This window comes from Pristiophorus japonicus, chromosome 3 (genome assembly GCF_044704955.1).
Source record: "Pristiophorus japonicus isolate sPriJap1 chromosome 3, sPriJap1.hap1, whole genome shotgun sequence".
Lineage (NCBI taxonomy): Eukaryota > Metazoa > Chordata > Chondrichthyes > Pristiophoridae > Pristiophorus > Pristiophorus japonicus.
This window is the reverse complement of record NC_091979.1, coordinates 303,615,668-303,628,916: the sequence shown is the minus strand read 5'-3', so window position 1 is coordinate 303,628,916 and position 13,249 is coordinate 303,615,668.

Here is a 13,249-nt window from a genome sequence, read left to right as displayed (position 1 = left end):
CCCTTTCAAAACTGCCGGCATCACTCCCTCTCCAAAAACCCACCATCAACCCTTCTGTTTTTGCAAACCATTGGTCCATCTCTAATCTCCCATTCCTCTCCAAAGTTCTTGAACATGTTGTGACCTCCCAAATCTCATCTTTCCCGCAACCATGTTTAAATCTTTAATCAGATTTCTGCCCCTGCCACAGCATTGAAATAGCCCTGCTCAAAGTCACAAATGACATTTTCCGTGACTTTCACTGTTATGTCTCAAATAAAGCAATGTGACTGAGTACTGTAGACTTGAGTAAGTGTGACCTTAGTCTCTTTATTCTGACTCCAGAGTGCTGGTACAGTATGGGAGGCCTGTTTATATGCTGGGATCCCTTGGGACTCCAACAGATGTGCCCTCTGGTGGCGATAGAATGCTGGTTACCAGGTGTTGCATACATAACACTCACCATGGTGTATTTTTCCTCCTCGTCCTCAAACTCTATGCAGCCTTTGAAACTGTCATGTATTCAACCAGCATTGTAACCCATGTATAAACTGACCTAAGTTGTACACCGTGAGAACACTGACCACTAGGTGGGAGACACTCCTAACCTGGACCTTCAGGTATAAAAGGGGAAGCTCCACCCACCTTCATCACTTGAGTGCTAAGGAATAAAGGACAGGTCACAGACTGACCTTCTCTCAAGCATGGGCCTCGTGTGCATTTATACTGTGTAGTAAGGACGTATCAATGGCGACAAGAAACTGGGATTTAAACCACGCGAGCATGGCCACTAGCAGAACAGACGAGAGGTACTGTGTTAAGGAATGGTTGGGACAGAGATTCAACATTGTTAAAGCAGCACACAGTTCTCCAGGCAGACAAGGGCAGTCAGGCATGCCCAAACATGTAGTCGAACCCAGAGGGGGAGTTCGACAGAGACAATGGCAAGCTGAACAGCGATTCACGCCATTGCAAGGAACAATGCGGCCAGTAATGGGGCCATCAACACCTGTTAATGGTGCACTCAAGGACAATAACAGGGGCAGTCAGGGACGATCGACTGGCAAGGGACCTTTTGTTTCAAACCGCAACTCATGCTGGAGGCGTGGAGGCATACATTCAGCCAGAGTTTGCAGAGATGAGCAAAATACCTGCAGAAATTGCAGAAATGGACACTGGGGGAAATCGCTGGAAGCTGAAGTTCAGCGAGTTCATGTGGAGCACGTATACAGTTCATACACCAGGACGCCACCGATAATGATGAAAGTGCTCCTCAATGGCATCCCAGTATCAATGGAGTTAGACACGGGTGCCAGCCAGTCCCTGATGGGTATCAAACAGTTCAAAAAGTTGTGGGCATCCAAGGCCAGGAGGCCAAAATTATCGGCGATTGATGCACAGCTACGGACTTACACAAAGCAGATCATTCCGGTGCTAGGCAGCGCCACGGTAGTCGTGACCCACAAAGATTCGGAGAACAGGTTGCCACTCTGGATTGTCCCGGGGTACGGTCCCACACTACTGGGGAGGAGTTGGCTTGCTGTCATGAACTGGAAATGGGGCGATGTCAATGCAATTTCCTCTGTGGAGCGAGTATCATGCTCACAGGTCCTGGACAAATTTGACTCATTATTTCAACCCGGCATTGGCACTTTCATGGGGGCCAAGGTAGTGATTCACATAAACCCGGACGCCAGACCAGTACACCACAAGGCCAGAGCGGTGCCGTACGTGATGCGGGAAAAGATAGAAAGCGAATTGGACCGCCTGTTGAGGGAAGGCATCATCTCGCCAGTCGAATTCAGTGACTGGGCGAGCCCGATTGTGCCGGTGCTCAAGGCGGATGGGTCGGTCAGGATATGTGACGATTACAAGGCCACCATCAATCGGGTGTCACTCCAAGACCAGTACCCGCTACCGAGAGCGGAGGACCTCTTTGCGACGCTATCCGGTGGCAAACTTTTTTCAAAATTGGACCTGACCTCAGCTTGCATGACCCAGGAGCTGGCGAGTGAGTCGAAGAAGCTGACCATCATCACGACACACAAGGGGTTGTTTGAGTACAACAGATGTCTGTTCGGGATTCGCTCAGCCGCCGCGATCTTCCAACGAAATATGGAAAGCCTCCTCAAGTCGATTCCAGGGACGGTGGTTTTTCAGGACGACATCCTCATTACGGGTTATGATACTGAAGAACACCTCCACAACCTGGAGGATGTACTACGCAGACTGGACCGGGTAGGTCTGCGACTGAAAAAGGCGAAGTGCGTCTTCCTAGCTCCAGAGGTAGAATTCCTGGGGATGAGGGTAGCAGCAGACGGGATCAGCCCTACTGCATCCAAGACGGAAGCGATCCAGAGAGCACCCAGACCCCGTAACACGACGGAGCTGCGTTCGTTCCTGGGGCTCCTGAACTATTTTGGTAACTTTCTTCCCAAATTGAGCACGCTGCTAGAGCCGCTACAAGTGCTCCTACGCAAAGGTCGCGAATGGGTCTGGGGGGACAGCCAGGAAAGGGCTTTTAATAGAGCACGCAATTTGTTATGTTCCAACAATCTGTTAACGCTATATGACCCATGTAAGAAACTTGGATTAACGTGCGATGCGTCGTCCTATGGTGTCGGGTGTGTGTTGCAGCATGTCAATGCCAAGGGTCAGTTACAGCTGGTAGCTTATGCCTCCAGGAGTCTGTCCCAGGCAGAAAGGGGCTACGGGATGGTAGAAAAGGAGGCGCTCGCATGTGTATATGCGGTAAAGAAAATGCACCAGTACCTGTTTGGCAGGAAATTTGAGCTGGAGACAGATCACAAACCCCTAACATCTCTTTTGGCCGACAATAAGGCCATAAATGCAAACGCATCGGCCCGCATACAGAGGTGGGCACTCACGTTAGCTGCCTATGACTACACAATTCGGCACAGACCGGGCACCGAAAACTGCGCCGATGCACTCAGCAGGCTCCCACTAACCACCACTGAGGGGGCTACCGAGCATGGTGCTGAGATGATCATGGCTGTTGAAGCTTTCGGAAGCGAAGGCTCACCCGTGACAGCCCATCAGATTAAAGTCTGGACAAATAGAGACCCGCTATTGTCTCTAGTCAAGAAATGTGTCCTGAATGGGGACTGGGCAGCCACGTACAGGGCATGCCCTGAGAAATTTAAACCATTTCACAGGCGCAGGGATGAACTCTCGATTCAGGCCGATTGCCTACTGTGGGGAAACCGCATAGTCATGCCCCAGATGGGCAGAAAGGTGTTTATCAGAGAACTCCACAATGGGCACCCGGGTATTGTCATGATGAAAGCAATTGCCAGGTCACACGTTTGGTGGCGAGGGATAGATGCAGATCTGGAACTTTGTGTTCGCAGGTGCAACACGTGTGCCCAGCTGGGCCATGCGCCCAGGGAAGCCCCCCCTTAGCCCCTGGCCATGGTCCGCCAAGCCTTGGTCATGCATCCATGTGGACTACGCAGGTCCTTTCATGGGAAAAATGTTTTTGGTTGTAGTAGACGCCTACTCCAAATGGATCGAGTGTGACATTTTAAATTCAAGCACATCCTCTGCCACGGTAGAAGGTCTACGGGCAATGTTCGCCGCCCACGGTCCACTGGACATCTTGGTCAGCGACAATGGCCCGTGCTTCACAAGCACTGAATTCCAGGACTTCATGGCAGGCAATGGAATTAACCATGTTGGAACGGCACCGTTCAAGCCAGCCTCAAACGGCCAGGCAGAACGAGCAGTGCAGATAATCAAACAGGGGATGCTCAGAAGAATCCAAGGGTGTTCCCAACCACGATGCTTATCATGCCTCCTGTTGGCCTATAGATCCCGACCACACTCACTCACAGGGGTTCCACCCGCAGAGCTACTAATGAAAAGGACGCTCAAAACCCGATTATCCCTTATACACCCCACCATGAAATAAATTGTCGAGAGCAGGCGCCAGTCACAATATCACTACCATGACAGGAATGCGAGGGCGCGATGTATTGATGTAAATGATCCTGTTTTTGTCCTCAACTACGCTGCAGGGCCCAAATGGCTCACAGGCACTGTGGTTGCCAAAGAGGGAAATAGGATTCTGGTAGTTAAACTTACCAATGGACAAATCTGCCGCAAACATGTGGATCAAACAAAAAGGAGGTTCAGCAACCCCATCGAAGAAGCAGAGGAAGAACACGATGTAGAGTTCACTCCACCACAGGTAACCGGACACCGGAACCAAAGGGAGGAGAGCCCAGTCACTGTGGGCAGTCCGGACAGGCCTGAGGCACTGCAAACAGCAGACACTCAGACCAGCGCCCAACAACTGGAGCCCCAACTCAGGCGCTCTACAAGAGAGCGTAAACCACCAGAGAGACTCAACCTGTGATCCCAATAAGACTTTGGAGGGGGAGGTGATGTCATGTATTCAACCAGCATTGTAACCCATGTATAAACTGACCTAAGTTGTACACCGTGAGAACACTGACCACTAGGTGGGAGACACTCCTAACCTGGACCTTCAGGTATAAAAGGGGAAGCTCCACCCACCTTCATCACTTGAGTGCTAAGGAATAAAGGACAGGTCACAGACTGACCTTCTCTCAAGCATGGGCCTCGTGTGCATTTATACTGTGTAGTAAGGACGTATCAGAAACCGTCCTCCTTCTACCTCTTTCCTCCATTGTCTAGCTCAGTCAGACTGCCTTAGCTTGGTTCCACTCTTACTTATCCAATCATAACCAGAACATCACCAGCAATGGCTTCTCTTCCAGCCCCCACATGGTTACCTCTGGAATTGATCAGACCCTCTTACGAGCCAACTCCATGCTAGCTCTCATCGCAGTGAAACCGGTAAGTGTGCAGGATTTTGTAAGAAGCAGCCATTGGGTTTAATCTTGTAACGTGTCTGAGACTGAAGAATAAATATGTCAAAAGTGGAAATTGAGGACTGGAGAATGTGAAGGAGCTGAGATGCAATGCTTTTCTAGTGCTGGAGTTCAATCCCTTGGGACAGGTGGGCTCCTTGTGCAGGAGCTGGGATGAATGTCTGATGGATTTGCTTCAGAATTAAAGTCATTGGGTTAGATTTTACACTTTTGTGCATATCGCCCAAAACTGGGCATTATTTCCGGTGTGGGCGGTAAAAATGGGTTTTCAGATCGCCGGCTTCTCGCCCATTCTCAAAGCACCTAATCTCCAGTTTTGAAATTGGACGTTACCGCGAGCGATATGAAAAGGGCGGTAGCATTAAATCTCGCTGACTTTCTGCCATAAAGTGTCACCGTCCTTAGCAACGGCATGGCAATGCTCGATTCCCATGATTCAGGAGGTCAAGGGTCATCATGACATGCGCAGAAGAGGTGATAGAGAGAGAGAGGGACTGAAAGCATGTGTGGCTGTGGTGTGTGCTTGTTTGGCTGTTGTGGGTAACACGAGGGAGATTCACCAGCAGCAAAAAACTTACTAAGCACCAAGAAAATAGTCGGTGCTGAGTTTTTGTCCAACAAATAAGATATAACATGAAAGGTATGGTGGAGGCCCTGGAACTGGTAGCCAGGGACACTGGTGGCAGAGGGCTCCCAGTGGTCCCAGAGCGCGGCTGTGCACCCCAAGGTGCTGCACCCCCATTGCCAACCACACATGAGAGCCAGGAGCAATATCTTGCTTCTGGCTCAGAGCACGTTCCCACCTCAGGACCGTCCTCTCCCATACCCGTCCAAGCAGCGGTTCAGCCCCCACCCCCCCCACCCCTACAATGTAGCATCGACTGAGGAGCTCCTTGGCCAGACGGCTTGGAGTCAGGAGGAGAAGGGGAAGGGGTAGAGGTGGGGAGGGGAAGTGGGGGGAAGGGTTGTTTTTTACAGAAATACTGATGATTTCAGACAATTGTTCGATTTAAATGTTTTTAATTAATAAAACCTTGTTGTGCATTGGTTCAGATAGCTGCACCGTTACACGCTGGTGATTCCTTAACATCAAAGGGTATAATTACACTTAACTTCAATCAACTTAAACTTTATCTGTCACCAAGGTGATGCCCACCATTGATGTATGACCTGCACACCCAGCAGTGTGTCAGCCTTGTATATAACACAAACGTTCTTTCAGGCAAAGCGCTCATTGATGAGCTCCTGATGTAAGGCTCTTGCAGCTATCATGCCCTTTCATGCGGTCTACAGGGGGGCGGGGGCATAGCTTCAGCATCAGCCTGATTGTCTGGGCCGATGCAGCATCCGCTTCCTCGTCCTCCTCTTCCTCTCTCTGGTGAGGTGGACTGTCAGATTCTTCAGGCAATTCTTGTCCCCTCCTGATAACCAAGTTGTGTAGCATGGAGCAGACCACCATGAATTGAGCTACCTGCTCAGGGTGGCATTGGAGCTCGCCTCCTGAGTGGCTCAGGCATCTAAAGCACTGCTTCAGCACTCCAATGGTTTTCTCCACGATATTGCGAGTTGCTCTGTGGCTCTCATTGTATCGTCTCTCGACTTCGGTGTGGGTGTCACTCAGCGGGGGTCATCAGCCAGGTGGCGATGCCATATCCTTTGTCACCAAGCATCCAGCATTGACCTTGTGGCTGATTGTTAAACAAGTCAGATACAGTGATCTCTCGCAGGATGTGAGCATTCACTGCCAGTATAATTTGCTGGTGGTCAACAACCAGTTGCACATTCAGGGAGTGGAATCCCTTGCGGTTCCTGAAAATCTCTGCATCCTGAAAAGGTGCCCGCATCGCGATGTGTGTACAGTCCATTGCTCCCTGCACCTTGGGGAAGTTTCCAATTCTGGTGAATCCTAGAGCCCTCTCACTCTGTGCCTCCCTGGTCATAGGGAAGCTGATCATGTCCCTCTTGTGTGTGTACAGGGCTTCAGTGACCTGTCTAATGCAGCAATGTGTGGCATGCTGAGACAGTCCACAAATGTCGCCAGCTGAGGCCTGAAAAGAACCCGATGCGTAGAACGACAGTGCCGCGATGACTTTGACCTCAACGGACAGTACAATGATGCTGGCAGACTGCAGATCTCCCCTTGTACCTCAGTGCTAACCTCTTTGTGGAAGCGCAGTCTTCGAAGGCAGGTGGTGTCAGGCAAGTCGAGGTAAGACCACTTGTCCATGTACTTGCGGGGGTGGAACGTCTGGTCCTCCTCATCAGTCTGGCACATCTTACATTGGGCACATAATGCTGTGGAGCATACCTTCGCCCATCTCGAGTCTGCAGCATGCAATTGGTCATCAAGAGAGGGTGAGAAAGGACAGGCCCCATTGCAATAGCCCTCTGTTTTCCACCAATTGGTCACAAACAATGAATGTCCCGACAAAGACACCTATTAAATTCCAATCGGTCACAGTATGGTCAAGATGTTTGTACAGATGTTCACATCAACTCCAACGACCTACATCCGAACTCTCCCGAGGTTGAAGCAGAGCGGCCTTTTAAAGGATGTGACATGTGATGTAGAACATGGTGTCCATAACGCTGTGATTAGTTCCGGTTAGTCCCACTTTTTCTGGGCGTTTTTTTTGGCAAGCGATATTGTGGGCGATGTTATGTATGTAAACATTACCAATGTGTAAGACTTACCACCAGGGGGTGCACCTGTGGGAGATCCAAGGGTCACCTGCACACCCTGGGCAAGCAGGTACAAAAGGCAGTCTACCATGCTGCTTCCTCACTCTGGAATTACATTAAAGAGACCAAGGTCACAACAGTTTGAGCTTACAGTATACAGTCTTGTGGAGTTATTCTGAACATAACAGACGATATGTGTGCGAGGTGGTGAAAGTGATGCTGGGCAATAATGAATAAAATCAATTAAAAGCCAGTCCCAGGGCCTGGCTCCCCATCTCCTGCCCATCTGTATCTCCTGCAGTAGCCACAGATGTTCCAGATGGGGACAGAACTCAATCAAGGTTGGCTCTTCCTTCAACTTTTTTGCCATCATTTCCTGCCAGGGATGCCCTCCTGTCCTTTGGGGAGGGTGCCATTTTAAAAATTAATTCTTGGGATGTGGGTCTTGCTGGCAAAGTCGCCATTTGTTACCCATCCCTAGATTCTCTTGATAAGGTAGCATTGAACCTTTCGCTTGAACTGTGCAATCTATGTGGTGAAGGTACTCCCACACGCTGTTGGGTAGGGAGTACCAAGATTTTGACCCAGCGACGATGAGGGAACGGTGATATATTTGCAAGTCAAGATGGTGTGTGACTTGGAGAGGAAATCGGAGCTGGTGGTGTTCCCATGCACCCGCTGTCCTTGTCCTTCTAGTGGTAGTCTAGCAGTGGGGACGGGGCCCAGGGAAGGTGCAGCACAGGCCAACAGCAAGGTTGGGAGGACTACACTGCAGCCTATGAAACCCAGGGAGAGAGGACCTGCGAGAAGGAGGGAGGAGGACAGTAGGAGTATGATTTTGTGTGTGTACTAGGCCGATGTAGCAGAGCCTGGTCTCCAATCGTCTTGGATCCCCTTGCCATTGGACCAAGATCTTGCTCTGTCAAGCCCGTGCGTTAGCTGGCATGCAACGACCACCCCACGATAAAAGAATACACGCACAAGCATCTTCCACCCTTTAAAATGACATTAAGAAGGTGGTAGAGGTTGTGGGTTTGGGAGATGCTGCTGAAGAAGCATTGGAAAGTTGCTGCAGTGCATCGTGTAGATGGTACACATTGTTGCCATGGTGCGCCGGTGGTGGAGGGAGTGATTGTTTAGGCTAGTGAGTGAGGTGCTTTGTCCTGGATGATATCGAGCTGCACCCATCCAGGCAAGTGGAGATTATTCCATCACACGGCTGACTTCTGCCTTGTAGATGGTAGAGAAGTTTTGGGAGATTGGGGGTGAGCCACTTGCCGCAGAATACCCAGCCTCTGAATAACGATCCCCTTAAGCTGTGTGACTGCGTGACCCCACAGCTCTCTGCTGGTCCCACACAACCCGCGACTGGCTTTCTCAATGTTACATTTTGCGAAACCGCAAAAGGGCTGCACAGTCCCTTAAAGGGGCCATGTACCCCCCCCGAAAAAATGGAACGTTGCTTCTGGCCTGCTCTAGATTGGCAACCCTCCTCACTTTCATCCCATGCAGCAGAACTTCCACTATGCCAGCCACAACCAGAAGATTTGTACACCGTATAATTTGCCCACAGGGCTATGCTTACTGCCTTCGCATTTACTTTCCCAGTAACTGGCTTATTCTAGCCTTAATTTGTGTTCCGTAGCACTTGGAAAGGCTCAAATATACCACGGAAATATAGTTTTTACCAAAGACTATTTTATTTTTGCCCCCATATGCAACCTTTATACAGGTGCATCCCTTCACATTTTCTCGGGATCCTTTAAGGGTTGCTGGTGCTTGTAATTTCCTTCCTTATACTGACCCTTTGGCAAGCTCTCAGTGGCAGATTCAACAGGGGCTTGGAGCTCATTATGAATATATAATTTGGGAGCAATTTCAGGGCAATATGATAGAAGCGTTTAAAATTATTAAAGGATGGGATAGAGCAGGCTGTTCCCAGAAGGTGAGTGGTCAAAGATAAGGGGACATAGATACACGATTAAATATAAAAGATTTAGAACAGAAGGGTACAGTAGCAGAGTTACTGGACGAGTAATCCAGCGGCCTGGACCAATAATCTGGAGATGGGAAGATGTGAGTTTAAATCCCACCATGGCAGCTGGGAATTTAAATTCAGTTAATTAAATAAATCTGGAACGAAAAGCTAGTATCAGTATCAGTAACTGCATAAAAATCCATCTGACTCACTAATGTCCTTACCTGGTCTGGCCTCTATGTGACTCCAAACACACAGCAATGTGGTTGACTCTTAACTGCCCTCAGAAATGGCCTAGCGAGCCGCTCAGTGATATGAAACCACTACAAAGACGACAGCTCACCACCACCTTCTCAAGGGCAATGAGGGCTGGCAATAAATGCTGGCCTTGCCAGCGACGCCCACATCCTGTGAATGAATAAGAAACAGAGAAACTTCTTCACACAGTGTTGTAAGGCTATGAAATTCACTTCCAGGATTTAGAGGATATTGTGTCAGATGTTCATTTTACATACATAGGTTTCTGGGCTTTAATGAGGTTACAACACTTAGCGGCTGAAATTGCTCCTTCCCTTAAAACCTGTTACCGCCAGAAATCGGCGGCCACGATGCGGAGTGGAATGAGTTGAGTGGCTGCCAACTTGAAAATTCCGCTCCTGCAGTATCCCGGTGATGATCTGCTTCCTCCACTACCGCTCCGCTGCTACCGATTCATCCTAAGTGCGTCATCAGAGTGCACACCGCCAATGTGCCCCTCACCCCCCCAAACGTGAAATTCCAGCGAGAAAATGTTGTTGCCACCGCTCAGTGCCACAGACACTTTTTTCTGTCGGAGCACTGTGTTTGGAGTGCTTCTAAAATGGCAGTGCGGCTGCCATTAAAGGGGAGGGCATACTGCCACGGCCACCATCTTATTTCTTTTGTCGGACGACTGCCATGTCGGGCCGACATTTATGCCAATAGGCAGCCTGGCTCCCCCTCTTGGGTGCCAGGCTGCTGGCCCAGCCGAAACCCTTCCTAGTGGCCCAGTGGACTTAACTTAAAGAATCGCAACGGCTCTCCCCTTTAAGTGAAGGGGAGAGAGGTGGTGACGCGCCAGTGCGATGACCCCATCAGCGTTACGCTGATGATTGACAGCGGCGGACACTCCGCCCGGTCCCCCACTTCTGACCCTCTAGTGTGCAAACTTCCACTCGCCGCTGCACTTCCACATCCATTTGACCTGATTGAATCTTTTGACGAGGTAACCAGGAGGGTCGATGAGGGTAGTGCGTACGATGTAGTATATATGGACTTTAGCAAAGCTTTTGATAAGGTCCCACATGGTAGACTGGACTGGAAGGTTAAAGCCCATGGGATCCAGGGCAAAGTGGCAAGTTGGATCCAAAATTGGCTTGGAGGTAGGAAGCAAAGGGTAATGACTGGAAGGATGTTTCCAGTGGGGTTCCGCAGGGCTCAGTACTGGGTCCCTTGCTTTTTGTGGTATATATCAACGATTTAGATTTGAATATAGGGAGTATGATTAAGAAGTTTGCAGACAATTCTAAAACTGGCTGTGTGGTTGATAATGAAGAGGAAAGTCATGGGCTGCAAGAGGATCTCAATCTGGTCAGGTGAGCAGAGCAGTGGCAAATGGGATTTAATTCAGAGAAGTGCGAGGTAATGCACTTTGGGAGGGCTAATAAGGAAAGAGTATAAACATTAAACAGTAGGCCACTTAAAAGTGTAGATGAACAAAGGGACCTTGGAGTGCTTGTCCACAGATCCCTGAAAGTGGCAGGCCAGGTGGATAAGGTGGTTAAGAAGGCATACAGAATGCTTGCCTTTATTGGCCGAGGCATAGAATAAGAACAGGGAGGTTATGCTTAAATTGTATAATACTTTGGTTAGGCCACAGCTGGAGTATTGCGTGCAGTTCTGGTCACCGTATTATAGGAAGAACGTGATTGCACTAGAGAGGGTGCAGAGGAGATTTACTAGGATGCTGCCTGGAATGGAGAATCTTAGCCATGTGGACAGATGGATAGTCTGGGTTTGTTCTCATTGGAACAGAGGAGGCTGAGAGCAGACCTCATTGAGATGTACAAAATATTGAGGGGCCTGGATATAGTGGATAGCAAGGGCCTATTTTCCTTGGTGGAGGGGTCAATTATGAGGGGGCATAGTTTTAAGGTGGTTGGTGGAAGGTTTAGAGGGGAGTTTAGGGGAGGCTTCTTCACACAGAGGGATGTGGGGATCTGGAACTTGTTGCCTGGAAGAGTGGTGGATACAGAAACCCTCACCACTTTTAAGAAGTGCATGGATGGGCACTTGAAGTGTCGTAACCTGCAGGGTTACGGACCTGGAGCTGGTAATTGGGATTAGACGGTAACTGCTGCAAGGAATAGAATGCGGCCAGGGTGATCTCCTGGACTAGTTTCGATCGCCTGGATGGATCGAAGAGTAATTTTCCCAGATGTTTTTTCCCCAATTGGCCTGGGTTTTTATCTGGTTTTTGCCTCTCCCAGGAGATCACATGGCTCTGGTTGGGGTGAAGTGTAGAATGTTTCAGTGTAAGGAGTGTCGCAGTTGTGTGAGGCGGACTGGTTGGGCTGGGTGCTCTTTGCATTTCCATCATTGTTCATAGGTTTATATGTAACCTTCAGGGCTGCTGCACGGGCACGATGGGCCGAAATGGCCTCCTTCTGCACTGCAGATTTCTATGTTTCTTCCATGTTTCGATTATGACCGACTTCTGGGCCGCTGGAAAAGAAAAGCCAAAGAGCGGAATTTCGCTCAAGAGACCACTGCATCCACTGCGCCGATAAAAACAGTTGAAACAGGGTTGGTGCTCCACGTTTCCGGCAGTGGGCAATTGCGGCCCCTTAATCTATGTAAACATCTGAGCCAAAAAAGGGGGTGAAGTTTCCTCGGTGCTCCTCCCCGCTCCGCCAAAGTTACAGTGGAGGGAGTGGGACAATCTCCGCAAATCCCTACCCAAATTCCTGGCCGGAAGGTTGCAAAAAAACGCCCAAGATCTGCTTCGCCGGACTTCCTGATCATCATACACTTGTTTGGCGCTTGCAGAACTGTTAAGTGAATAGCATAGATGCATTTTAGCGGAAGTAGATAAGTACATGAGGGAGAAAGAAATAGCAAGATATGCTGATAGGAAGTGATGAGGTAAGGTGGGAGGAGGCTTGTGTGGAGCATAAACAATGACTGTGGGCTAGATTTGACACTTTTCTGCTTATCGTCCAAAAATGGGCGTTATTTCTGGCGTGTGCGGTAAAAATGGGTTTTCAGATCGCCGGCTTCTCGCCCATTCTCAAAACACCTAGTCTCCAGTTTTGAAATTTGGGCGTTACCACGAGCGATATGAAATGGGCGGAAGCGTTAAATTTCTCTGACTTTTTGCCGTAAAGCGTCGCTGTCCTTAGCAAAGGTATGGCAACGCTCGATTCCCATGATTCGGGAGGTCAAAGGTCATCATGACATGCGCAGAAGAGGAGACAGAGAGAGAGGGAGCTGAGAGGGAGTGAGGGTGTGTGTGGTTATGGTGTGGCTGCTTCGGGAGGAAGGAGGGAGACTTTAGAGCTTCACAGCAAATAAGGAAACAAAAATTAGCTGTTACCAGCCACATATTTGCCTGAATTTAGTGCCTATAATGGAGGGAGAGGAGGAGACATCACAGCATACTGTGGAGACTGACACTGGAGAAAGTAGTGAGGTGGGAGAGGAGCACATTGGAGGC